The 25,789-nt window shown below is 41.3% G+C and overlaps 1 pseudogene; it reads right to left on the bottom strand.

Annotated features, from left to right (window-relative positions):
* Nucleotides 1-432: 432 nt before the first annotated feature.
* LOC149186971 (UDP-glycosyltransferase 75C1 pseudogene) lies at nucleotides 433-7,920 on the bottom strand (annotated as a pseudogene).
* Between the last annotated feature and the right edge of the window lie 17,869 nt (nucleotides 7,921-25,789).

Genomic DNA, 25,789 nt, shown 5'->3' on the forward strand with positions numbered 1-25,789 from the left:
CTTTTAATAAATTAGTTTAAAACAATCCCAATATTATTGGTTAAACTTCTAAAATCAAAATGTCCTTTCATTTCATTTTAATTTTTTTGTTATTACAGGAAATTAAACTGCCGAACTGACAGCTTGATTGACAATGTCCATGATGCTATGTTTCATGAGATTTCGGGGTAGATCAGCCAACTAAAAAAACTTATTTAATAGTGAGGATGTTATGTTTCATGAGATCTCGGGGTAGATTAGCCAACTAAAAAAAACTTATAGTTATACTTCCACTTCGAAGTCAAAATGTCATTTCTGAAATATATGTATCATCAAGATTCTCCAACGAACTTTATTTTACCGAGTCTTTGAAAAAACCAACATCTTTTTATTAAAACAAAAAAAAGAGGAGTCCATCCCATCACCATGGAAGTTTGCGGATGTATATTTTATTTAATAATCAATAATGGCGTACAACCATGATACAACCCAACCCATTCTGCGTGGCAGACCAAATGGTCCAAACAGCCTGCCATCCTCCACGGACGGGGGAGGGAAGGATCGTGTAGCTTTGGAAATGACGTCTTCAACAAATTTGTTCAGATTTGTATCAGAAGAACCACCTTCATTCATCGCACTTTTCGCCAATTCTTTCCATTTCACAGCATTCTTCCGCACTTCTTCTCCTGCTTTACTCGTCTTGTCAACAATCATTCTCATACATCTCTCGATCTCATCCCTTCCCACAGTCCCATCCTCTCCCTTTCTCATTCTCACTCCCGCCTTCCACACATCTACAAGGAATTTCGAATTGGTGGTCTGATCGGTCCAAACACCCAAGGTCAGCACTGGAACTCCCAAACTCAAGGCCTCCAGGGTGGAGTTCCAGCCACAATGGCTCATAAAAGCAGCCACAGACGGATGAGACAACACGTCCAGCTGAACACACCATCTCACCACGAGCCCACGGCCTTGGGTTTTCTCCGCGAAGCCTGTAGGAAAAAATTCTGTAATGTCGTCGTGCCCGGGAGGAGGCCGGATGATCCACAAGAAATTTTGTTGGCTGCTCTCAATTCCCAAGGCCAACTCATGGATTTGCTGCGGGTTTATGACTGTGATGCTGCCGAAGGAAATGTATACGATGGAGGAGGGGGGCTTCCGGTCTAGCCACTCCTGCACCTTGTCCGTGGCCTTCCACGGATATGCGCCGACTCGCAAGTCATGGGGATTACGACTGTCGACAAAAGCGTGTTCAGATTTTCTGTTTTAGTCAAATAGGAAAAAAATCTCTGAAGGATGACAACAATAGGGATTCAGTTCCTAGATTAGCTCCAGGTTGTTGGGAGGGAGTTAATGCCTCCTATATTTGATGTGAGGGAGTTATGAAGCTGTTAGATTCTCTATGCTATATAACAGGCAATCATTAAGATGATTTGCTAAGAGTGTGTGAGGATTTCTTGATGTAATCTCCAATTTGATTAATAAACTCCTGATGCCTATGTTTGGTGGACGTAGCCCAGATTGGTTGGGTGAACCACGTTAAAAGCTGTGTCTTATGTGCTTGTTTATTTTTCTGCTGTGTGTTTAATTAAGTTTGTTGTGCACCTGATCCAACAATTGGTATCAGAGCATGTTGGAGGTGCTGCCCGGAGGAGCTGCACAGTTTGGAGGTGGAGCGTTGGTGTTGCTGGAGCGCTGAGCCTGTGTGTGCATGAGTGGATTGCTGGTTGATTAACTCCGTGGAGCGCTGATACCTGGTGCGCGTGGATTGCTGGTTGAATACTCCTGGTGCGTATTACATTGAATACCCATGGTGCGTATTAAATACTCCTGGTTGCGTTTTCCGTTATGGAGACCAGAAGGTGCGTTTTGCTGGTGCATATTTCAGTATTAAATATGTGCTTGCTGGTGCACTGTTTTTTAATGCGTGTTGGTAAAAATTCAAATGCGTGACATTCAAATGCGTGCTGCGTATTAACATTCAAATGATCTGCGTATTCAAAACGGCGTTGATTCATTGTTAAATCGGTGCGTATTTCCATTTAAAATTGCGTGGGAATGTTTTTTCAATCAGTGTGAATGTATGGTAAAACGGTGATCTCCAACAATCGGGGGTATATATTTAAAACAACATGCATCTATTTTGGAAACGGCATGGACATATTGTATAAACAGCGTGGGTATTGTTTTTTTAAAACCAGCGTGGATATATGGTTTATATATGGTATATATGTTTTTTGAAAACAGCGTGGGTCTTTTAAAAGTAAGTGGGTATGTTTTCAAAACAGCATGAATCTATCATATAAAACTAGAGCAGCTGTTGCCAGCGTTTAATATAACACAGCGTGGGTATATTTTTTACACAAAGCGTTGATACATATGTACAAACGGTGTAAAAATAGTTATATATCAGCGTGGATATATTGTGTTGGCAAACAGCGTAGTTATATTTGTTAAAAAACTACGTATGCGCTGTGTTTTTTATATTTATATTGCTTGGCACGGATTTTATCATAACAGTCGCGCAGGGCAGTTTTTTTAAAAACAAAAAAGGCACAGGTTCAAAAGGCATAGGCAATTTTTTCTTTGTTGTAACAAAGGCATAGAAAATTTTGTTTTTTAAATTTCTGGTATTTCAAATTGAAATTGGAGATTCTTTAACAAGATGGCCAAAACACAAAGTGCCCGTTTTGAAATTGAAAAATTTAATGGCAAGAATAATTTTGAGATCTGGAAGGTGAAGATGCACGATCTGCTGGTTCAACAAGGTGTGGCGAAAGCACTGTTGGGGAAAAATAAAAGACCTCCTTCCATGATGGAGGATGATTGGGATGAGATGGACGATAGAGCTCTGAGCGCAATTTGGTTATGTCTGGCGGACGATGTTCTGTTTAACATTGTGTCAGAGAAAACCGCCGCAGGCTTGTGGTCGAAGCTTGAGAAGCTCTATATGACGAAATCTTTGACAAATCGAATTCTCCTGAAACGACAGCTTTACAGTTTGCGGATGAAAGAAGGTACCTCAATTGCTGATCACCTGAATGTTTTTAATACCTTGTTGGTGCAATTAAACAGTCTAGATGTGAAATTTGATTCAGAGGATAAGGCGATAACTTTATTATGTTCATTGCCCGAATCCTGGGCTCACTTTGTTACTTCCATAAGTTTTAGTACATCAGAAATTCTTGAGTTTGATGATGTTGTTGGAGCCTTGTTGGCTGAGGAGACGAGGAAGAGGTCGAATGCAGACACCTCTACATCAGAGGTAATGATGGCCAGAGGTCGCTCACGAGAGAGACACTCCGGGGGAAAGCATATCGACTCTCGTTCAAAATCCAAAGGAAAGAAGCCCAAGGTGAAGTGCTGGCATTGTGGCAAGGCTGGACATCTGAAAAAGGATTGTTGGAAGCGAAAGCAGGCTGCTAAAGAAGGCTTTTCGACAGAAAATAAGGAAGCCAACACCACAGATACAGGTTCAGTATCTGGTTCAGGTATGAGTGATGAAGTATTGTCAGTTAATATTTCAAAACATGATCAACATTGGTTGTTAGATTCCGGGGCATCTAACCACATGTGTATTCATAAAGATTGGTTTAAAACATATAGATCAATTGATGATGGTGTTGTGTACATGGGTAATGATGTAACATGTAATATTGTTGGGATTGGAAGCATACAACTACAAATGTTTGATGGCACAACCAAAATATGAACTGATGTGAGGCATGTACCAGATTTAAGGAAAAATTTGATTTCAGTAGGAGCACTTGATTCAAATGGATATAAAACTGTAATTCAAGGTGGAGTTATGAAAATCTATAAAGGTATCTTACTAGTGATGAAGGCTAAGAAAGTAGGAAATCTATTTCAGTTAGAAGGTAGAACTGGGTCAGATCATGTGTCTGTGTCTGAACATGACAGTAGTTCCATTCACTTATGGCATCAAAGATTGGGGCATATGAGTGAAAGAGGATTGAAAATATTGGCTGACCGAAAGTTACTTCCTAATCTAAGATCTGGAAAATTGGATTTCTGTAAACATTGTCTGTTTGGTAAACAAAGTAAACAAAAGTTTAAAACAGGCAAACATACTAGTAAAGGCATACTTGATTATATCCATTCAGATGTGTGGGGTCCAGCTCCTACAGCTTCATATGGTGGTTCATCTTATTTTGTATCATTCATTGATGACTTTTCTAGAAAAGTGTGGGTCTACATGTTGAAAAAGAAGTCTGATGTTTTTACAGTTTTCAAGCAGTTTAGAGCATTGGTAGAAAACAACACTGGTAGAACTATAAAATGTTTAAGAACTGACAATGGTGGTGAGTTTTCCTCCAAGGAGTTTGACAGCTATTGCAAGGATGCAGGGATCGAGAGACATAAGACCACGGTTTATACTCCTCAGCAGAATGGAGTTGCTGAACGCATGAACATGACTCTTCTAGAGAGAGCAAGGTGTATGCTGAGTAACGCTGGGTTGCCGAAGGAGTTGTGGACGGAAGCAGTGGCAACTACTTGTTATGTGATAAACCGATCTCCATCAACGGCAATAGACTGCAAGGTTCCGCAAGAGGTATGGACAGGACACCCTTGTGACTATTCTAAACTTAGAGTGTTTGGTTGTGATGCATATGCTCTAGTGCCTAAACATCAACGAACTAAATTAGATCCGAAATCGAAAAGGTATGTCTTTGTTGGGTATGGTGATGGAACAAAGGGATATAGGTTGTGGGATCCTACTACCCGCAAAATCATCATCAACAAAGATGTAAAGTTTAATGAATCCTCTCTTGTACAGTTAGATGTAGATAGAAGATTGAAACAGGATGATGTATCTGATTTCCAGCATATTCAGTTTGACAACATTTCTAATGATAGTCATAATGGCCATAGTTCAGATTCTAGTCATGAACAGGTTTCATAATCAGATTATGAACAGGGTTCAGATGGAGGACATGAACAGGTCTCAGATGGCGATCATGAAGAAATTCCTACAGTAGATAGACAGCCAATTGTGGAAGCACCAGAAACATTCTTAAGGAGGTCTACAAGGATCAAACGCCGTCCGAGAAGGTATTATGATCATGTTACTTCAGTTGCTTTGATCGCTAATGATGATGAACCTTTGTGTTATCAGGAAGCTGTAGAAGGTTCAAATAGTGACAAATGGAAAGCAACCATGAAGGAAGAAATGATGGCCTTAGGTAAGAATGGTACGTGGGATCTGGTTGAACTTCCCAAAGGCAGGAAAACTGTGGGATTCAAATGGGTCTTCAAGCTGAAACGAGGTGTGAATGATACGGAAGACAGGTACAAAGCTCGGCTGGTTCCAAAAGGGTTTTCTCAGAAAGCTGGCATAGACTTTCATGAGATATTTTCACCAGTGGTTAAAATTGTTTCAATTAGAGTTGTGTTAGCATTAGTGGCTTTGTTTGATTTGGAGTTGCAGCAGTTAGATGTTAAGACTGCATTTCTACATGGTGATTTAGATGAGGAAATATATATGGAACAACCGGAAGGGTTTGTTCAGCATCGCAATGAGAAATTTTTCTGCAGGCTCAAGAAGTCATTATATGGCCTGAAGCAGTCGCCTCGGCAGTGGTATAAGAAGTTTGATTCTTTCATGTTGAGTCAGAAATATGTAAGAAGTGAATATGATCATTGTGTGTATTTTAAGCAGTTAAATAATGGCATGTTCATTATCTTAGTGTTATATGTTGATGATATGCTTTTAGCAAGCAAAAGCATTGAAGAAATCAACAGGTTGAAGACTCAGATGGCAAGGACGTTTGATATGAAAGATCTAGGAGCCGCAAGACAGATTTTGGGCATGGAGATTTTCAGAGACAGGGGCAATGGTAAGCTGTGGCTATCACAATAGAAGTATGTTGAGAAAATAATTTTGAGGTTTGGTATGAACAATGTTAAGCCTGTGTCAGTCCCTTTAGCTTCCCATTTTAAGCTTTCTTCGAGTTTATGTCCTAATACAGATGAAGAAAATGATTATATGTCTCAAATTCCTTATGCCAATGTAGTAGGATGTTTGATGTATGCGATGGTGTGTACGCGACCAGATATTTCTCATGCAGTTGGGGTTGTCAGCAGGTACATGGCAAATCCGGGTAAAGAACACTGGTCAGCAGTGAAATGGGTGCTTCGGTACTTGAGAGGCACAAGTAGTTATTGTATTTCTTACAATAAGAGTAGTGAATTTGTTTGCGGATATGTTGATTCCGATTTTGCAGGTGACTTGGATAAGAGAAGGTCAACTTCAGGGTACGTCTTTACTCTTGCAGGTGGAGCTATCAGCTGGATGTCAAAGCTACAGAACATTGTTGCTTTGTCTACTACTGAAGCAGAATACATTGCTGCTTCTCATGCTTGCAAAGAGGCGGTTTGGTTGAAAGGTTTGCTTGGTGAGTTTGGTAGGTTACAGGATAACATCAAGTTACTTTGTGACAGTCAAAGTGCAATACATTTGGCTAAGAATTCGGCCTATCATAGTAAGTCAAAGCATATTCCAATCAAATATCATTTTGTAAGACAGGTTATCACTGAAAGGGGAGTTTCTCTTGAAAAGGTGCATACAAAGGAGAACTGTGCAGACATGTTCACGAAACCAGTTTTGTTGGAGAAGCTATGCTGGTGTTTGGCTTCTCTTGGCTTGCAGAAAAGATAAAATAATAATAACAGGGCATCAGGCGAATTGTTGTCAAGGTGGAGATTGTTGAGATTTTTTGTTTTAGTCAAATAGGCAAAAATCTCTGAAGGATGACAACAACAGGGATTCAGTTCCTAGATTAGCTCCAGGTTGTTGGGAGGGAGTTAATGCCTCCTATATTTGATGTGAGGGAGTTATGAGGCTGTTAGATTCTCTATGCTATATAACAGGCAATCATTCGGATGATTTGCTAAGAGTGTGTGAGGATTTCTTGATGTAATCTCCAATTTGATTAATAAACTCATGATGCCTATGTTTGGTGGACGTAGCCCAGATTGGTTGGGTGAACCACGTTAAAAGCTGTGTCTTATGTGCTTGTTTATTTTTCTGCTGTGTGTTTAATTAAGTTTGTTGTGCACCTGATCCAACAAAGCGGAGGGTATGCAAGGGCCTATGCTGCTAAATGGGACTCCAAATCTTGACGTCATTAGGTCGATCGTCTCGGCTTCCAGTTCATAAAAGGTATTCGCGAGTACCCACGACACATCGCTGAGACCGTCTAATTGGTGGAGATAAATCTGCAGTGCTTCCTCTGTATCTGTGAATGCCGAAGGTAAATCTCCCAATTTCAGTTCTGGGAGGCTCGGAATGGAAACGCTCACGCTCTCTTCCATTTGTCTTGAATCCCACTTTTCTCCTGTCATGTGACATCAGATACGTACAATAGTTTGAGAATTATATAACAACAAATACAAATTATTGCATTAAAAAGTAAGCGGAGAGCAGCGAGAGAGACCTGAATTATTAAAGTGATAATAGATGGAGAAAAGTGCGGTGCACTGTGTCCAAAACAAAGCATGAGGAATATGCATCTTCTTTGCGACTTGTCGAGCCCATGGAAGAAATGGGTTATAAACGATACAGCACACGGGAGGGGCATTCCCTCTGGTATTCAGACGCTGGATGAGCCTCTCCAATGTGGAGTCGTCCATGTTGTTGCACATATGATTGAAAACGACGTGGTTGATGTTTGAGTCGAGAGTATGGTCTTGAGGAAGGCCGTCTGGAATGCATTCGAATTGTATAGGGAGATTAAGTCGTTGCATAGAATCCTTGGCTTGTATCACTTTGTCATGATTGTAGCTGAATGTAACAAATGTGATGAGCAATCCTCTAGAGGCGATGTTCTTGGAGAACTTTAACATTGGATTCGTGTGGCCCGTTGCGGGGTATGACAATACCATCACGTGTGCCTTCAATGTTCTCTTCGCCATTTCCATGTCTGTATAATGGGTATTCTTACCACCACAGCGAGGCGTACAAATTTATAGAGAAGAGGTAGGAAATTGGGAGTAAAGCTCGTGGAGATAGATGGTGAGCCGAGAATTCCCGTACAACACAAACACACATGTGAAGTTAATTCGTCATAGAGAAGTCGTCAGCTGAGCTGACGCTTCATCATTCATTTAAGCAATGCATGCCATAATAGAACACGAACACGAACACGGTAGAGTTGGGATCAGTGGATGCATTTGGAGATCCACAGACACTACATCACTGCAGCATGTAAGCAGATCCCAAGATAGGAAGTACAAAAGTAGAGTCAAGATTGAGGTTTTAACACATGTTATTGATGTGAAAAATATCCAACCTTCTGCAACTAACGAAAAGATACGTGGGCAATGACATCTCTTCACCACCTGTAGCTTTTGTCTCCACGGAAAAGATAAGAGAGTCCCCTTTCATTACGAATATGTTTGTTGGTTTGGGTTTTGACGCATCTGACTCTTAGATCCATTAGTTCACAGTGGAGTGGATTCATAAGTAAAATGTCAATGTATATATATGGAGGACAGATATGGGTGAGCTTTATTTCAAAAGTAATTAGGCCATTTTAATTAAATTATTTAATTAAAAATATGTCATATAAACATATCTTATATTAACATGAATTATGGTTTCTAAACATATGGTATTAGTATCCATTATATTCTAAAAAGACCTATTTACAAACTAAAAATATCTATAGTAAAATAAAAGTGAATCTTTAGATTAAAAATTTTATATTTAATTTTGTTATATATTTCATAAAAATATATATTTAACTCTTATATTAATTAATAGTATACTTAATAATAATAATTTAAAAATAAATTATATATTTCTTTTAAGCACAAAATAGTAGTTTATTTATGCTTATTGACATTTACATGCCATTTAATTTATAAAAATGTGATAATTTTATGTATTATTATAAAATTATTATACAACAAATTAGATTTAATAAAAAATCCTAAATTTTAATTTTAAAATTTACAAAAAAAAAAAGATATTTACTTGTAATTATCCGTTATCATGATTATATTTTATTATTCAATTATTCCAATATATATTCTTCTATTACAACATTGCATGTGTTTTCCTATAAGATTTATCCAAGTTGTGCATACTCTTATTCTGATATTGATATATGAGTCTTAGATTCCAGGCCATTTCCAATAACCGTGCTAATTGGTTATGTTTGTCTCGTAGGTGCCCCAATGCATTGAGAGGTGGCTTTGAAGCCCCATGACACTGGGTTTTTACAAGGGATTTCTTTGGTTCAATCTTAGACCTATCCAAAGACACTATTGAACTATCTTCCATAGGGTAAGAATTTCAAACCCTAGGTCTACAAAATTCACTTGTTTTGGTTCTTGTAGGGTTATTAATAAGAACTATGATCCAGACTTATGCATGAACGCAACAAAATACAAATATAAATATAAACACAAAGAAGCAGCATAAATAAATCTCCATTTCATTAATATCAAAGAACTAAAAGATGCTTACAAGAAAAATGGAAATAAACTAGCTAGGGCGATGGTAGCTTATCTCCAAGAAGAGATGTGGCGGCTACATGCCTCTGTACTATGTTACAATGAGGCTCAAGGGCCTTTTTGTTATTGAGCAACAAAGGGAAACCATAAACAACCAAAACCATAACCCTAAGAGATGGAACGCCAAGAATTTGTGGGCCTCGTTAGGGTCAGTTGGGTAACCAACTTCTCAAGGTCATAACTTGGTCATATGATCTTTGTTTGGCGTGTACGATACCTCATTGGAAATATCTCTCCGAGTACTACAGGATTTGTGGTAGACCCCCCGCTACGACTATGGAACCCTTTCCTATCGCTATGGACCTACTACAGACCTCAAGAAAACACTGTTTAGGGGGTAAAAATAGCTCTGGAAGTTGGGGACCCGAAAAACTGTTAAAAATAGTAAATTTTGTAAAAAATTGCGTAATTTTTCTAGGGAGCTGATAGTGAGCTACAAGAGGGTACTGGAGAAAACTGCGTAGAGCTGGGAGGCCAGCTTGCTAGACATCCCTGTGCAGTTTCTGACCTGAGTGGGATGTTGGGAAGCTAGGAGACTGCTCACTTAAACTCCATAGTTTTTAGGATGAGAAGCAAGCTGATTAATAGGGTGACTGGCTAGAAAAACTGCACAATTTTGAGGGTATTGCAGTGACAGGCAAGTGGTGTCTTCTTGGGAAACTTATGTGTTGTTCTGGGTGACAGTAAGTTGAGTCGATTCCAGGATTGTGCAGTCTAAACTTCCTTGGAGGTAGCCTCAAGCTCTGCACAATTCTGGGTAGTAGTACATGTTCACTGAGGTTTGAATCTGTGCAATGTATCTTAGTGGAGGTCCTGTTGTTGGGATTGGTCTAGTCGACATAGATTCAGAAAAATGACTGTGTGAATGAGTGACTTCATACATGCATGACCTTGCGAACACACACTCAACATGCCTTGACAACAATACGCCTCGACCATCAAGACAACATACACTCAGTGTGACTGATCGAAGGTGCGAGAGACAAGCGCGACACTTGTGATAGATTGTTGAACGACCGCAACATCGCTTGCACGACAGTGCATACAACTTCGTTTGTGAGTGCGACAAATGTTTAAATAGTGAATGTAACTTGTACACACGAAATGGGACCTTGTGCATAGCCAAACCATGGCTATGACCAACATGCAAAAAGATGTTTGATGAACATTCAAACAAGGAGGGTGCAAAGACTCAACACAAGCTGATGGGATGAGCCCAAGTTCTTGTAAAAATCAAGGAAAAACCAAGGAAGGCTCCAAAATTAGATGCAGACCAAAATTTTGGAGGTTGTTTCAGCTGCTACAACACTTGGTGACACACTAGTTGAACTTCAGCTTCTTTGTTTTGGTCCATTGACAGCACATGGCCTTGGTATTTCAGAGAGTATTGAATTGTTGTGCAGGTTACTTTGGCTTCCCCACTTACCCCATGGACAGACATGGTTCACCTTCTGCCAACTCAGTTAAACACAACAACAAGTTTAAGCTTGATCATAGTGTTTCAAAATTTGGAAGGGTAGTTTGGCTCGCGAGTTAAAAAAATTAAGAGTATAATTTTTCATCTCTAGTGTTGCTCCACTACCAGTAGGCTTGGACAGTACCCCAACAAAGTCACACAGGAACACACACATTTCTCCATTGCCAGTGAACCTGGTCAGTACCCCGGTGGAGTTGCATGCTTCACCTCTCTATGTAGTGCAGGAAACCTTTCTCTTCTTTCACCTTTGTATTTTTTAAGAGGACTGTGCATAGGAACTTATTTATTTTTGGGGTGGAAGAGGGATCCTGACTTATTGAGTCAAGAAGAGGTTGTTCCTTTAGAGAATCATTTAGGACCTTTGACATAGGTTTTCTCATTTGGATTTTCCCCTTCTCTTTCTCTACTAGTTGGATGAGCTTGAACAAACATAGTAGAAGGATGCGTATAGGCATGGGGTTTCCCAGTGTGGACACAGGTTCATGGTTGTACCAAAGATTCCCTTGCACACGGCTCATATTTTACATCAATACTTCATCAATCGAAGGTTATAACCAAGCACAAAGAAGACAGACACAGGACTGGCCAAGTGTTTCATTGTCTCAAGACTCTTTGGATCTCAGCCACATACTCATTCAAAAGCCAAAACTCAGTAGAGGGAAGCATTTATTTAGAAAAACAAAAATGGCGTGAAACTAAGAAAGAAAAACAAAGCGAAGAAAAAATAGCAAATTAAAGTGAAAAGACAAGCAACAATCAAGGCGAGCAAGAAAACAAACCAAACCAAGTTAGTAAGAAGAAAAACATGCAAACTAGAAAGCAAAGATAAGAAAGAAAGAAAACACTACCCCTACTCCTATTCTTAAAAATTGGGGTTACGTGAAATGAAATTTCCAGTGAAGCCACCATAGGCGTACCTGACCTGCAACAGCAAAGATGCAAGTGATTAAAACAGATAAAAAAATAGTGTGTAGAGAAAATACCAAAACTTGACAAAATTGCACATGAGAGAGAAGGTTTCACCTGTGGGCAGAAAGATGTGTCACAACCACCCAAAACACATGCATACCTCTTCGGTGGCTCCCATTTTTTAACAAACCTCGGAGGCCTCTTGCAAGTGTGTGTTCATCTACACCAAGTTTTTTAGCGAGTGTGAGGAAGGATTGAATCTTGTTACTTTCAACATGACTCGTCCAGTAAGATTGTTCCAACCATTTAGCAATTGGATCATAAAAGTCGTGATGATTGTTTTGAAAGACTCGCAATCTTCGAAAATATGGATTCCTCATTCGAGAGAGGGGATCGCGATGAGAATATGATATAGATAAATAGATCTAATCACTCTTGTTGGTAATTTCAAGATAGTGATGATTTGCCATAGCCATCAGCGCAAGTTGAAGTGCCTCACTGCTTGACGAATGTCTAAGGAGAAAGATGTTACATGGTGAAGATCATGGTGTGCAGAGCAACTATCATTGGATGAACTATTGGAAAAATGATAAACTGCATGACAGTGAGTGTTATTGATATGTGTGTCCATGATCCTATTAGCTATGGCGTGTTCGATGCAAATTGGGTTAAGATCTATTGGTGTCAACTGCTCAGCAGCATTGGATGTGTCCAACAATGGGGGAAATTATGGTCACAGTTGGTCCACATTGAATATTGGGTGCAGGCCAAGCAAGGGTGGAATTTTGAGCTTGAAGGCGTTTTCCCTTACAACCCATATAAGAGCGGGCGAAGCTTGCAGTGGGTCCCAGTGAGGTGCTCCTTATGCAAATGTAACTGTTGACATTGTTGGACTCACCAACATTCAGGGGATCTCCCTGGTATGAAGTCCCAACTAGACCTCACACAATTTGGTGTAGGAGTTCTATCCCGTATGATGGCTCGTTTTCCATTATCTTAAAGATATGCCATATCTCTTTCTTGTTAGCACGTGAGAGTGGTTTGCTTTGTCTTCGAAGAGAAAGGTTCGCCTGTCTAGTGAGTGCTTAGTGTCGCTTGTGTCAGAATTATTTTTATGCAGAGGGAGAGGGTGGAAGTGGGTCTCGGGTTGAAAGGGAATAGTCCCAACTCTGCTAGAGACACACAACACAATAGGACATGCATAGATTCTGAAGATTAGTCCACATGGATGCGACAGTCACAAACACAAGGTGAACAAATAGCATGTACAACACCCAATGGATTAGTCCACACAAGTGCGACGGGTGTTATAACAAGTTTACAAGAATGAATCTGTTGAGTGTCCGGCAGGATAGCCCACACGGGCGAGACAATGTTAGCAACTAATACAACACATTTCCAATAGAATATGTACTAAAACAACCAAAATAGTTCAACTATCTTAATACAGGTTAAAGGAACATGCATTACAAGCATCCAAAGAATACTCTTACAAACGAATACAATGCATGTGTGAAGATGTGATGGCCTATTAATAGGCTTCTAAATTAAGTGAAATTTCCAAGACACATCCTTACACCATTAAATCACTAACCCCGATAGCGGGGTGTTGAAGCCACTGCTCGCTCCTCAAAGAAAATATTACAGACTCTCAAGGCTATGTGGGAGGAGCCAAGGTGAAAAGTCCCTTGCATGTAAAAATGAGGGGTATTTATAACCAAGGGTAAAATTGGCCCTTGTGACTGTTCGAATTCCCTCATGATTGTTTGAATTACATGACTCTTCAACTTTACATGAATCTTTATATTTACATGTGGGTCTCTTAGACTTCCATGCTACATTACATTGATTACAACAACGTGGCACACAGTAGTGACGTGGACGAGATGACTCCTGACATGACTCGACACGATGGAGCTGGTATGTTCATGCTGGTGGTGGTGTGCATGTCGAGCTGCAGTGTTGCTGAGTGATGGATGTGCTCTTGGGGTATCATAGCTTCACCTTCGCATGGAAAGGTGTGTGGAGTCTTCGATGGTCCTAGTGTTCGCTTGATGTTGAAAGTGCATGTTGCTCCTTCACTTGTACTTTAGCATGCTTCATGTATTTGTTCGTTCGTGAATAAGTCTCCTTGCATGCACTCCTTGTTCATCTCATTCCTCATCGCGCCATGTCTCATCCATGTACCTATATCTAAAATCACTCATGACGAGACGACATCAATTCCAAAAATCTCCTAGTCTACCATGATGCATTGTCTTCCGCTTTCGGATGTGGGTGACCAGAAGAGAATACAATGCTCTGAAACTGTGCAAGAAATATTTCAAGACGAGATGCAGGCTCTAGGAACTCTCCATGAAAACTATGTAGAGGTCACTGGGAGACTAAGATGGGAATCGAGATCAGCAGTGTCTGTCTACAAGATCTAGCTTAGCCGGAGGGAAGATCTGCACAGTTTTTTCAGGGATATAGTGCAAGAAGCAGAGGGAGACTGGTAGTGAAAACTGTGCAATTTCTTCGGGGAGTTGGCAGTGAGCTGTGGGAGGTGCTAGCAAAAAATTGCGTAATTTTTCTAGGGAGTTGACAACGAGCTGCAAGAGGGTACTAGAAAAAACTGTGCAGAGCTTGGAGGCTAGCCTGCTACACATCCCTGTGTAGTTTCTAACCTGAGTGGGATGTTGGGCAGTTGGGAGAGTGCTCATGAAAACTCCACAGTTTTCAGGATGAGAAGTAAGTTGATTAATGGGGTGACTGGCTAGAAAAACTACACAATTTTGAGGGTAGTGCAGTGACAGGCAAGCGGTGTCTATTTGACATGTATGCACATTTTCTTCAGTCAGTGGAAGTGGGCATGCTTGGCAGCTTCTGTGCAATGTTTTGGAGGAGTGAGGCCCGTGGTCACCGCCCGATCAAACTCTCTGGTTGACCAGATGGGGGCTTGGTTGATTTTCTTGCGAAAAGTGCAAATTGATATGTCTTGCTGGGAAACTTATGCGTTGTTCTAGGTGACAGTGAGTCGAGTCGATTCCAGGATTGTGTAGTGTAGACTGCCTGGGAGGCAGCCTCAAGCTCTGCGCAATTCTTGGCAGTAGTACATGTTCACTGAGGTTTGAATTTGCGCAGTGTACCTTAGCGAAGGTCTGACTGTTGGGATTGGTCTAGTCAACATAGATTCAGAAAAATGAATAAGTGTGTGAATGAGTGACTTCATACATGCATGACCTTTCGAACACACACTCAACATTCCTTGAAAACAATACGCCTCGAACCATCAAGACAACATACACTCAATGTGACTAACCGAAGGTGTGAGAGACAAGTGAGACACTTGTGATAGATCGTTGAACAACCGTGACAACACTTGCGTGATAGTGAAAACAACTTTGTGTGTGAGTGCAACAGATGTTTACATAGCGAATGTAACTTGTACACGTGAAGAGGGACCTTGTGCATATCCATACCATGGCTGTGAACATGACATTGTGACCAACATGCAAAAATATGTCTGATGAACGGTCAAGCGAGGAGGGTGCAAAGACTCAACACAAGCTCACAGGATGAGCCCGAGTTCTTGTAAAAATCAAGGAAAAACCAAGGAAGGCTCCAAAATTGGATGTAGACCAAAATTTTGGAGGCTGTTTCAGCTGCTACAACACTTGGTGACACACTAGTTGAACTCCAGTTTCTCTGTTTTGGTCCATTGACAACACAGGGCCTTGGTATTTCAAAGAGGATTGAATTGTTGTGCAGGTTACTTTGGCTTCCCCATTTACCCCATGGATAGACATGGTTCACCTTTCACCAACTCAGTTAAACACAACAACAAGTTTCAACTTGATCATAGTGTTTCAAAATCGGAAAGGGTAGTTTGGCTCACGAGTTAAAAAAAACAAGAGGATAAGTTTTCATCTCTAGTGTTGCTCCACTACCAGTAGGCCTGGACAGTACCCCAGTGAAGTCATGCAGGAACACACACATTTCTCCATTGCCAGTGAGCCTGGTCAGTACCCCAGTGGAGTTGCATGCTTCACCTCTCTGTGTAACGTAGGAAGCCTTTCTCTTCTTTCACCTTTGTATTTTTTAAGAGGACTGTGCATAGGAAATTATTTATTTTTGGGGTGGAAGAGGGATCCCGACTTATTGAGAGTAGAAGAGGTTGTTCCTTGAGAGAAGCATTTAGGACCTTTGACATAGGCTTGCTCATTTATATTTTCCCCTTCTCTAGTTCTACTAGTTGGATGAGCTTGAACACAAATAGTAGAAGGTTGAGTATAGGCATGGGGATTCCCAGTGTGGACACAGGTTCATGGTTGTACCAAAGATTCCCTTGCACACGGCTCATATTTTCCATCAATACTTCCTCGACCGAAGGTTATAACTAAGCACAAAGAAGATGGGCATAGGACTGGCCAAATGTTTTAGTGTCACAAGACTCTTTGGGTCTCAGCCAGATACTCATTCAAAAGGAAAAACTCAGTAGAGGGAAGCATTTATTTAGAAAACCAAAAATGGCATGAAACTAAGCAAAAAAAACAAAGCAAAGAAAAAATAGCAAATTAAAGTGAAAAGACAAGCAGCAATTAAGGCGAGCAAGAAAACAAACCAAACCAAGTCAGCAAGAAAACAAATCAAACCATGTTAGCAAGAAAACAAACATGCAAACTAGAAAGCAAAGACAATAAAGAAAGCAAACACTACCCCTACTCCTATTCTAAAAAATTGGGGTTATTTGAAATGAAATTTCTAGTGAAGCCACCGTAGGCATACCCAACCTACAACAACAAGGATGCAAGCAGTTAAAATAGATAAAAAATAGTGCGTGACAGAAAGTACAAAAACTTAACAAAATTGCACATGAGAGAGAAGGTTTCTCCTGTGGGCAGAAAGATGTGTCACAACGACCCAAAAAGCATGCATACCTCTTCGGTGGCTACCATTTTTTAACAAACCTCGGAGGCCTCTTGCGATTGTGTGTTCATCTACACCAAGTTTTTTAGCAAGTGCGAGGAAGGATTGAATCTTGTTACTCTCAACATGACTCATCGAGTAAGATTGTTCCAACCATTTAGCAATTGGATCATAAAAGTCGTGATGATTGTTTTGGAAGACTCGTGATCTTTGAAAATATGGATTCCTGATTCGAGAGAGGGGATTGCGATGAGAATCTGGTAAAGATAGATAGATATAATCACTCTTGTTGGTAATTTCAAGATAGTGAGGACTTGCCATAGCCATTAGCGCAAGATGAAGTGCCTCACCTGCTTGACAAAAGTCTGAGGAGAAAGATGTTACATGGTGAAGATCATGGTGTGCGGAGCGACTATCATTGGATGAAATGTTGGGAAAATGATAAACTACATGACAGTCACCCAAGATAGGAGAACGATCAAACCAGTTGGTCGAGATGCCAAATTCCCAGTTTTTCATGAACAAAGAAAAATTTTGAACAATCTTGCGAATGCTCTGAATGATGTTGTGTGCTAGATATGAAAGAAAACCCACCTATAACTAGTGAAAAATTAAGCATCATGGTCATCATGGGAATGTAGAACGGATGTTGGCACTGTGAATGTGTGAATCCAGTTAAGGTGTGGTGAAATGAGAGGAACTTGATTCGCGTGATAGATTATATGCTCATCATCACACAGGGAGATTGTTGGTGTGATGAGCGGGTTATTTTGACATGCAATATTTGCGAGAAGACCAAGGAGCTCATCACGAGAGAGAACATCTTATAAGTATGACTATGGAAAAAGATAGTATTTGAGATGATCAACTTCACAATTCCATGATTGCATGAGAGATGGACACTCCCAACCCAAATGGGATGTAAGAGACGTGCATGAATATGGAAATGTTGTAATAGACTCATGGATTTGGTCATGAGTGAAATTTTGAAATCTTAAAATATCGCACCCGGAATAGTAAACATTTTTTACACGGGGATCGACGTTGAGTGAAACCATGTAGATAGATGGATTATGCGTGAGAAACAATATTTGATTCAGTTCGAGGGGCCTACCAGAGTCGCGCGGTCCTGACATAACCATCAATAGATGTTGAAGTGTCTCGACTCCTTGGCACATCCCGGAACTTTCCAGAATTGAAAATTTTCATTTTGAGATGTGAACCAGATCATGCATGGCTTGAAGATGGTTGGTGTTGATGATTTCAAAACTTCTCTTAGGATGGCAGCCATCTCTGTCATAGGCTTCATCAAATTTTCTAGTTTTAGCAAGCTAACTTGACGACTTGTCTTCATGCAACACTCAAGATGATGATGAGTGGGAAGTGTCTTGTGCGTTGAGATTTCTTTCATCATGGACAACCTCACTACCTAGTATCGATCAAGGAGATAACTCATCAAATGAAGAAGCAATAGAACAGGGATTATCTCCACTGCATGTCTATGCATTGTGAATGGTAGGACACGCGGGCAAGTGCGGTGGAAAGGAAGTTTTGATATGGATGTCTCCTTTGACCGGTGCACATTCCAAATCTAAGTTAGAGTGTACATGGGATAATAGAATATCACATGATGTGCTTGGGCATTCATCACAACATATGGAAGCATGGGAGTGATGACAACCCAAGATTGGAGGTTGATCGAAAGAATTAATTGTGCATTATGTTTTACCAAGATTAGCGGATTAAGAATCGATTAAGAATGGAAGCTCAATGTCTTGATGTGAACCATTTTGAAACATGGAAGAGGAATTGACTGCATTTTCACCTTCCTGCTCCTCCACCTATATAATGAGACTACCTTGCACATGATTGTAACTTGAGCCAGTAGCTTGAGAATCAAGAGAATGCACGCAACTAGCTTGTGAAGCAGATTGATCAAGCGAGTCATGGTACAAGGAGTCATGGCTTGTAGATGATGGAGGATAGCAAAGACACAGATTAGACTCGAGGATTGGGTTAGGAATGGTGATATCCTCTTGCAGGATGGAGGAATGAGTATTTTCCATAGGATTTCTGAGCCATTTTGTAATTTCCTCCATTGGAGTGGGAGACAGTTGAGAAGATGGTTTGGGAACATGTTGGGCAGATTTCTCATCTTTACGACTACTGCGAGGGGACACCCTCTGTGCAGATTTCTTAGCTTTATGACCCCTACGAGGTAGAACCTGCTTTGAGACCAGAAAGGGAGGAGGACAATGAACAAATGGGGTGTTGGGCTCCTCCTTTGAAAACTGAGGGGTCTCATGATCCGCAAGAGTCGAGGAAGAAGGGAAATCATGAGGTTCACCATTTTGGTAGACATGAACCAAGAGTTTCAACTCTTGGCTCATGAAGTCAAGGTCCAAAAAATGTTCAGGAATTTCGTGACAAAGGTGAAGAAAGCAGGTAAAAAATTTCTCAACTGATTCGCCATAATTCATTCTTAAACAAGAGATACTTTCATAGACATCTTGTTGGTTACACTTATCGAAGGCTTGATGGAGATCCTTGAGGAGAGTAAGAAGGGAAAGGATGGAAGCAGGTGACAGGGTATGAAACCACCGACTAGTACGACCTTCAAGAGTGAGGAATTAAAGTACGTAAACAAGCTCTTTGTTATCAATTTCATAAGATTCATGGAACTGAAGAAAATTAGAAATGTTCTTGGTTGTGGACGTTCTATCCTCACTGTCAAAATTTAACAAGGACAAGTGATCGAGAAGCTCGTTGGGGATTGATAGTTGATTAATGGAGAAATGAGAGAAACACCTCGGGAGCACGAATTGTGTATGATCCATTTGGTAAGAGATTCAAACCATATGTAATGGGCTCAGCTTGTCATCTGGCCCCCCTTGTAGTGCCAGAAATGTTGACAGTGTTGGATGTGCCAACATTCAAGGGTTCTCCTCGGTATCAAGTCCCAACTAGACCTCACACTGTTATAGCTCCAAATCTCACTCTTATGGTTTGTGATGCTGCACTTATGGCCTAGGGCAACCCCTCCTTCCAGACCTGGTCCAAAAATTTAAAAAACAGTGTTTTATTCCCTATACGCGACTTTGCCCTGTGTTAAACGCGTGTACACGCGGGTCTGTTATACCCAACCCACGTGTATCTATTAAAACACTTAAAAAAATAATAAATTCCTCTTTTTCGGGCGGAGATCGTGGGTTTACCTGCTGGATCACCTGTTAGTGCCCGTGGCCCAACTGTTCCCAACCAACTCCTAACTAAAAAACTACTTTGGAGAGGGTATAAAAAGACATCAAAGGGAAGGCCAAGGGGAGAGAGAGAGGAGAGCAAGATTATTATGCTGAGATTTTTCCCTTAGACCAGGTTTGAAGTCCTTGGTGCATTCTGCACTTCCCCCATTTTGCATTGGAAACCCTTGTTTCCATGTGTATTGGTGATCATTCATCCTTGACATCATCATTGAGTAAGACTTGGAAGGAGCTCTTGTTGGAGGCTGGAGGCTGGAACGAATCCGGGAGGAAGCTTGCTTGGAGCCTGCTGAAGGTGTTCAGGTGATATCTTTCCAATATAAGTACTTTATTTGCCTTTATATATAAAGAAACACGTCTTTGTTCCCGAATAATCTTTCTTTATGCTTATGAGATTCTTGTGTCGAATTCTTATGAAAGTGGTTACTTAAAGATTTTTTATAACTAACTTTATAGCATGAAGATGATTTATATATAAGTATTTGCACTTGTATTGTTGTGTTCTTTGATTTGTTTGTCTTGCAGGTCAAAGAAAGAAGAAGGGAACTCCAAGAAGGGTTTGGACCCTTAAGGTCTTCTCGAACGTAGGACCTTAGGTACGTGCCCTTAACGTTAGCATTTGCTTAAAAGTAAAATGATGGCTGTGTGTGTGTGTTTCTTTGAATAAGCAATTTTCAGTCTGGTAGAGTCTTAGCCCAAAGGACCCTAGGGGTACTTTCCCTTCAACCAGAATTGGCGACTCCGCTGGGGACAACACTCTTGTTGTTCCTAGTTTGGGTAGTCCTCAAGCCAATCAAGGCTCAGCCCCTCTGTTTGTTGGCTCTGACTGTCTGATCTTTTCTTGAAATCCAAGCTTTTCCAGTTTTTCAGTCTGTTTTTTTTATTTTTCTTGAAAGACTTCTGATACGCACTTTTTCTGGATTACAGAAGCGTATATACGCAAGTTGCACTAAGTAAAACCGCGTATACGCAGGTTTCCTTAGTTACAGTCGCGTATACACGCATTCTGCAAATAATTGCAGGCGCGTATATCACATAATTTTCAAGATTTATAATTTTTCTTTTGCTGAATGTTTGTCTGGTGGTTTGGGTCAGTTTAAAACAGTCAATTTCCAGTGACAGTTCTCTGTTTAACAGGGGGCATCTTGTTTCGAACTCTCTCTAGTTATAAGGAGTGCTAGTCTTGTTTTTCGTTGATTGCAAGCATCATTGATTTTTGACACACAAGATTTCTGTTTAAGAATCTTGATTGCTCTGTTTCGGCAGAGTGGGAAGATTGTGTTCAATCTTTGTGTCCATTTGGTTTTCATGACATTTTTGTTTGCTTAACGAAATCATTTTTATGACCATTTGCTCCTTCGTTTCGGGAAAGTTGTTTGTTACCATTTTCTTGAAACTTGTCTTTTGATTTCTTGGACTTTCATTGCTGCTTTTGATTGTCAAAAGCGATTTCGAACACATTTTATTTTTGTTGAGTTTTCATCATTTGAAAGGTGTCAATTCACAAAAGTGTTTGGTTGCTTGTTTATCAATCATTGGTGTCAGTTTTTGAGAGCTTTCCTTTGAAAAAGACTTTTTGGTTTGATTGAAAAGAAAATCTTTTGAAAGTTTTGAGTTTCGCTTTCTTAAACTTGCTTTTCATTTGATTTCCTTTTTGCGAAGTGAAAGTGCTTTGTTTTTATCTTAGAACTTGTTTTTATTGTTTGGACGAAATGATTGGTAACACATCATCTTCTATCTAAGCATTTTAGTGGCAAGACAAAATTTGGTAAAGCAGCAACTTTCCTTCTTTGTTTTTAGAGTAGTCTTTGAATATTGCATCCACATATAGTTCTTGCATTAGGGTAAGATTTGCATCTCTTTTTAGGCATATTTAGTTTTGTTAGTTTTTGTGAGTGTGGAGTCTGAAAAGGAAAAAAATTGTTTATATTACAAGTGCCTTCTGAACCTCATAGAAATTGCTTTTCATCGAAAACAAAAGTGCATGTGCATGTAGCTAAGTTTTATTAATTTCTTTTGCGTCCATAAAAACACCACAAGTTTCACCTCCATTACCCTTGACTTAAAGAACAGCCTAATAAAATCAAGCGCTTAATTAAAATCCACTAGAACTTTTTGTTTTAGTTATTACACCAACAAGTTTAGGATTTTAGGGCCTTGGATTAGGCGAGTGGAGAGTTAACTCTCCAAGGCCACACAAAACGTCAAACATAAGAGTCTGATTAAAGAGAGTAAATCCAATAGCGTTAGGAAGACCAGGAAAGCTCCGGATCTGGGAGTTAAGCACGAGGGTCTATGAAGACAGGGAAGAGAGATACCCCCTCTCCTACTTGTCCGAACTTACCTCACGACTGTTCCGCCTGGCTTCTGCGACGAGTTGGTACCCATAGTTGCCTCTCCTAGGGATCTGCATAGGTGGCTGCGGAGGGGAATCCCGTGGCACCTGAGGTCGACGTTGTATCACTCTCGACAATACTTCCGGAGGGCACCCTTGCGAAGCTTGGGGGCTTGCACCGGCACAGGCTGTTGTTAGGAGGTCAGCGTAACTTCCTCTGATACCTTCGCTGATAGGACTGGGCCCTCATCATCCCAGACTATCTTCGGAAGGCCCTTTGATTCACTTTCTCGTATTTTGGTGTCCGGTCCTAATCACCCGGAGCGGAAATACTTGAAAGTTGTTTGACTGGCTGTATCTTTAGGAACTTTATAGTGTGTGCTCTGTGCTCCTAGTTGGCCTAGCTTTTAATTTTTTGAGTCTTTAGATAAGATCATAACAAAAATTCAAAGTGGCTGACCGGTCTCCAAGACGGTCTCGAAGACTTCGTGGTCTCTCGCCACCTAGTTTAGAGCCTTCTCCTAGAAGGCGCAGAGGGAATACTACCGGTGGGGTCCGTCCCACGCCGGTTGACGCATCGGGGATTGATCCTCCTCTCGGGGATATTAGCGGCCAAGCAAGGCCTGGTACTTCTGAACAAGAGAGGGACACTCCAGTCCTTTCTCGAGTTCGCTTTCAAGCGGAGAATAACGTAGAGGTAGAAGAACTTTCAGAATCATTAGTGATTCCAAATTCTCCACTACCATCTAGTTATCCAGACGTATTGCAATACGTTGGGCCTCCATTATATAGACCATCGAGTCCAGGTTACGCTACGCGCTTACCTTTTATGATCACTACTGGAAGCATGGCTTCTACGAGTGCTGCGACTATGCAAACCCCAACATCGGTGCAAGGGGGAGGAACCATTTCCATCCCCTCCACTTCCTTGTTCGGATCATTTGCTAGCACATCTTTGATTGGGTCTACCTCCATTCTGTCCACGAGTAGAAATGCCCAAACCAATGCTTTTAGTACTGGTTCCTTCCTTTTTGGCACCCAAGCATAGGGTATTCCATCAGTTCCGTTCAGTGCCGCTACGTCCATGATGGGCGGATCGGCTTCATTTCAGGGTTTTCCTTTTGGAAGTGGTCATATCCCACATTCCAACCCAACGGTAGGATCCATGCCTTTTTCTTCAATAGGACAAAGCAGCAATCCTTTCCAAGGTTGGAATAACCCTGGGGTTAGTAACGCAGGAACTGCGAATCCATTCATTGGCCAACAAGGAAGTAGGCCGTATTCCACGGTTAGCATGTTCCAAAGTATTCCTCCCCTCGCTTCGGCCTGGAACCCATATCAGGGGTTATCGACTCCTTACAATTCTTTAGGAGGAAACTTTGCAGGCTATGGAGGTTATACGGCAGGAGTTGGTCAAACTCCGAATTTTGCTGGACCACAAGGTTTGCCTTTTGGTTCAGCCGGTTCTACTGGTCACTTCGGGCAGCCTGGTGCCTCCCAAATCCCAGGACAATCTTTTCAGAACTTTGGGAGTTCTGCCCAGTCTGGGTGGAATCCCCTAGGTCCTCCTCGGCTTCCGTTTCTGGCAACGTTAAACTTGCCAGATCTCACTAAGCTAAGGAATGACCCTATCAGGTATAATCCGGCCTGGCCTCCGGTCCCAACCAAACTCCCTTCGGACATTCCAAAATTCGAAGGGAAGAGTGGTGAAGATCCGGGCGATCATGTAACCACATTCCATTTGTGGTGCTCATCTAACTCCCTCATCGAGGATTCGATTAGGTTGAGACTCTTTCAGCGCACCTTGACTGGTAATGCGGCTAAATGGTATATAGAGTTGCCAGGGGGCAGCTTTACATCGTTCGCTGACTTAGCCAATATCTTCTTGAATCACTTCCAGTTGCCTGTCCGCTATGATGCCGGGACTGAAATTCTGGCTACCTTTCGTCAGGATAAGGCAACCGACATTTCTGATCACATTCAGGAATGGAGACGGAGAAAGAGGCTCATTAAAGCCGAAATCCCTCCGGAGTACCGTCTAGAGTGGTTTTTGAAGTCTTTGCAACCTGAGATCTCCAAGGATGTCTCCATGTCTGGGGTCTATTCTGAGGAGCAAGCCATTTTCAGGGCCCAGCAGTTAGAACTGATTTACTCTCAGTCTGGGATCCTCCAAAAGTACTTGCCAGATGCTCCTGGATCTAAGGTTGATTTAGCTAAGCCAAAGCCAGGTCCGCACGCGGATGGTATCGTAGGGTCAGTAGACTCGACTACAGTGAACTTGTTGAATCAATTGCAGCAGTTGTCATTACAAACTGCTTCTAACAACCAAGTCACAATGTCTAATCCTCAAGCTTCCCAAAATTCTTCCATTAATGCCGTCCAATCCGATAACCCCAAAGGAAATCAAAATTCCGATGGAAAAAAGAAAGGACGTGGTAAGAAGAAGAACCAGGATGGGAAGCCCGATGCAAATAAATCCGGCAACAACGCTGGTGGTGGTGGAAATGAGTCGAGAAAGAAAGTTAAGTTTCCTTGCAAGTTATGCAAAGGAGACCATCTAACTCATCTCTGCCCTAGAATTGAAGACGCTCAGCGCTTGTTAGGACAGCAAGGGACTTCTAGTTCGCAAGTTGTGTTAACTAACCCGTTTCCCCAAGGGCAGCAACTTCTTGCTGGCGCAAGTTCGAACCCTGGTACCTCCGCAGGGGGCAACCAGGAAGGGGACAAGTCATCAAATGTTTTCATGATGGGTGCTCACGCTAATGTGGCCACACGGTCACGCGATTATGGTGAAGGTGAAAATTCTAAGGGTAAATCAGTTCCCGAAACTAACAACCCACTTCATATTGAGCGACCTTCTGTTGAGACTATACCTCGGGTGCTGAAAGGTTCAGCTAAACGCGCGACTATCAACCCTAATATTAGGGCAGCCCAGAATTACTCCATTGTTGAGGATCTGGCCCAGAGTCCATGTGCTATGTCCGCGTTAGAGGTTCTCCAGTCATGTCCTGCTCAACGAAGTGCCTTGCTATCGGCAATGGGGGCAGTGGATCCAAGTAATTCCTTAGCTCTCACTTTTGATATGAGTAATGTCAAAAAGAGACTTCCTCATCATATGGCTTTCCAGATAAAGTCAACCTACCAGAAAACGAATATTTTTCGGACGGTTGTAGATGAGGGAGCTTCCACGTGTGTCATGTCCATGTCATGCTGGAAGGCCATTGGATCACCGTCGGTTGTTCCTTCACCTACCCTATTGACAGCATTTGATGGTCACTCTCATAGGCCATATGGGATTATCCCGGCCTTTCCTATATGTGTTGGAGGAAAGGTCGTTAATATTGAAGTAGAGGTCATAGACGCTAACCTGGATTATAATCT

The sequence above is a fragment of the Pinus tabuliformis genome, chromosome 3_1 (genome assembly GCF_031772625.1).
Source record: "Pinus tabuliformis cultivar Carrire ecotype Pingquan chromosome 3_1, CPIR1, whole genome shotgun sequence".
Lineage (NCBI taxonomy): Eukaryota > Viridiplantae > Streptophyta > Pinopsida > Pinales > Pinaceae > Pinus > Pinus tabuliformis.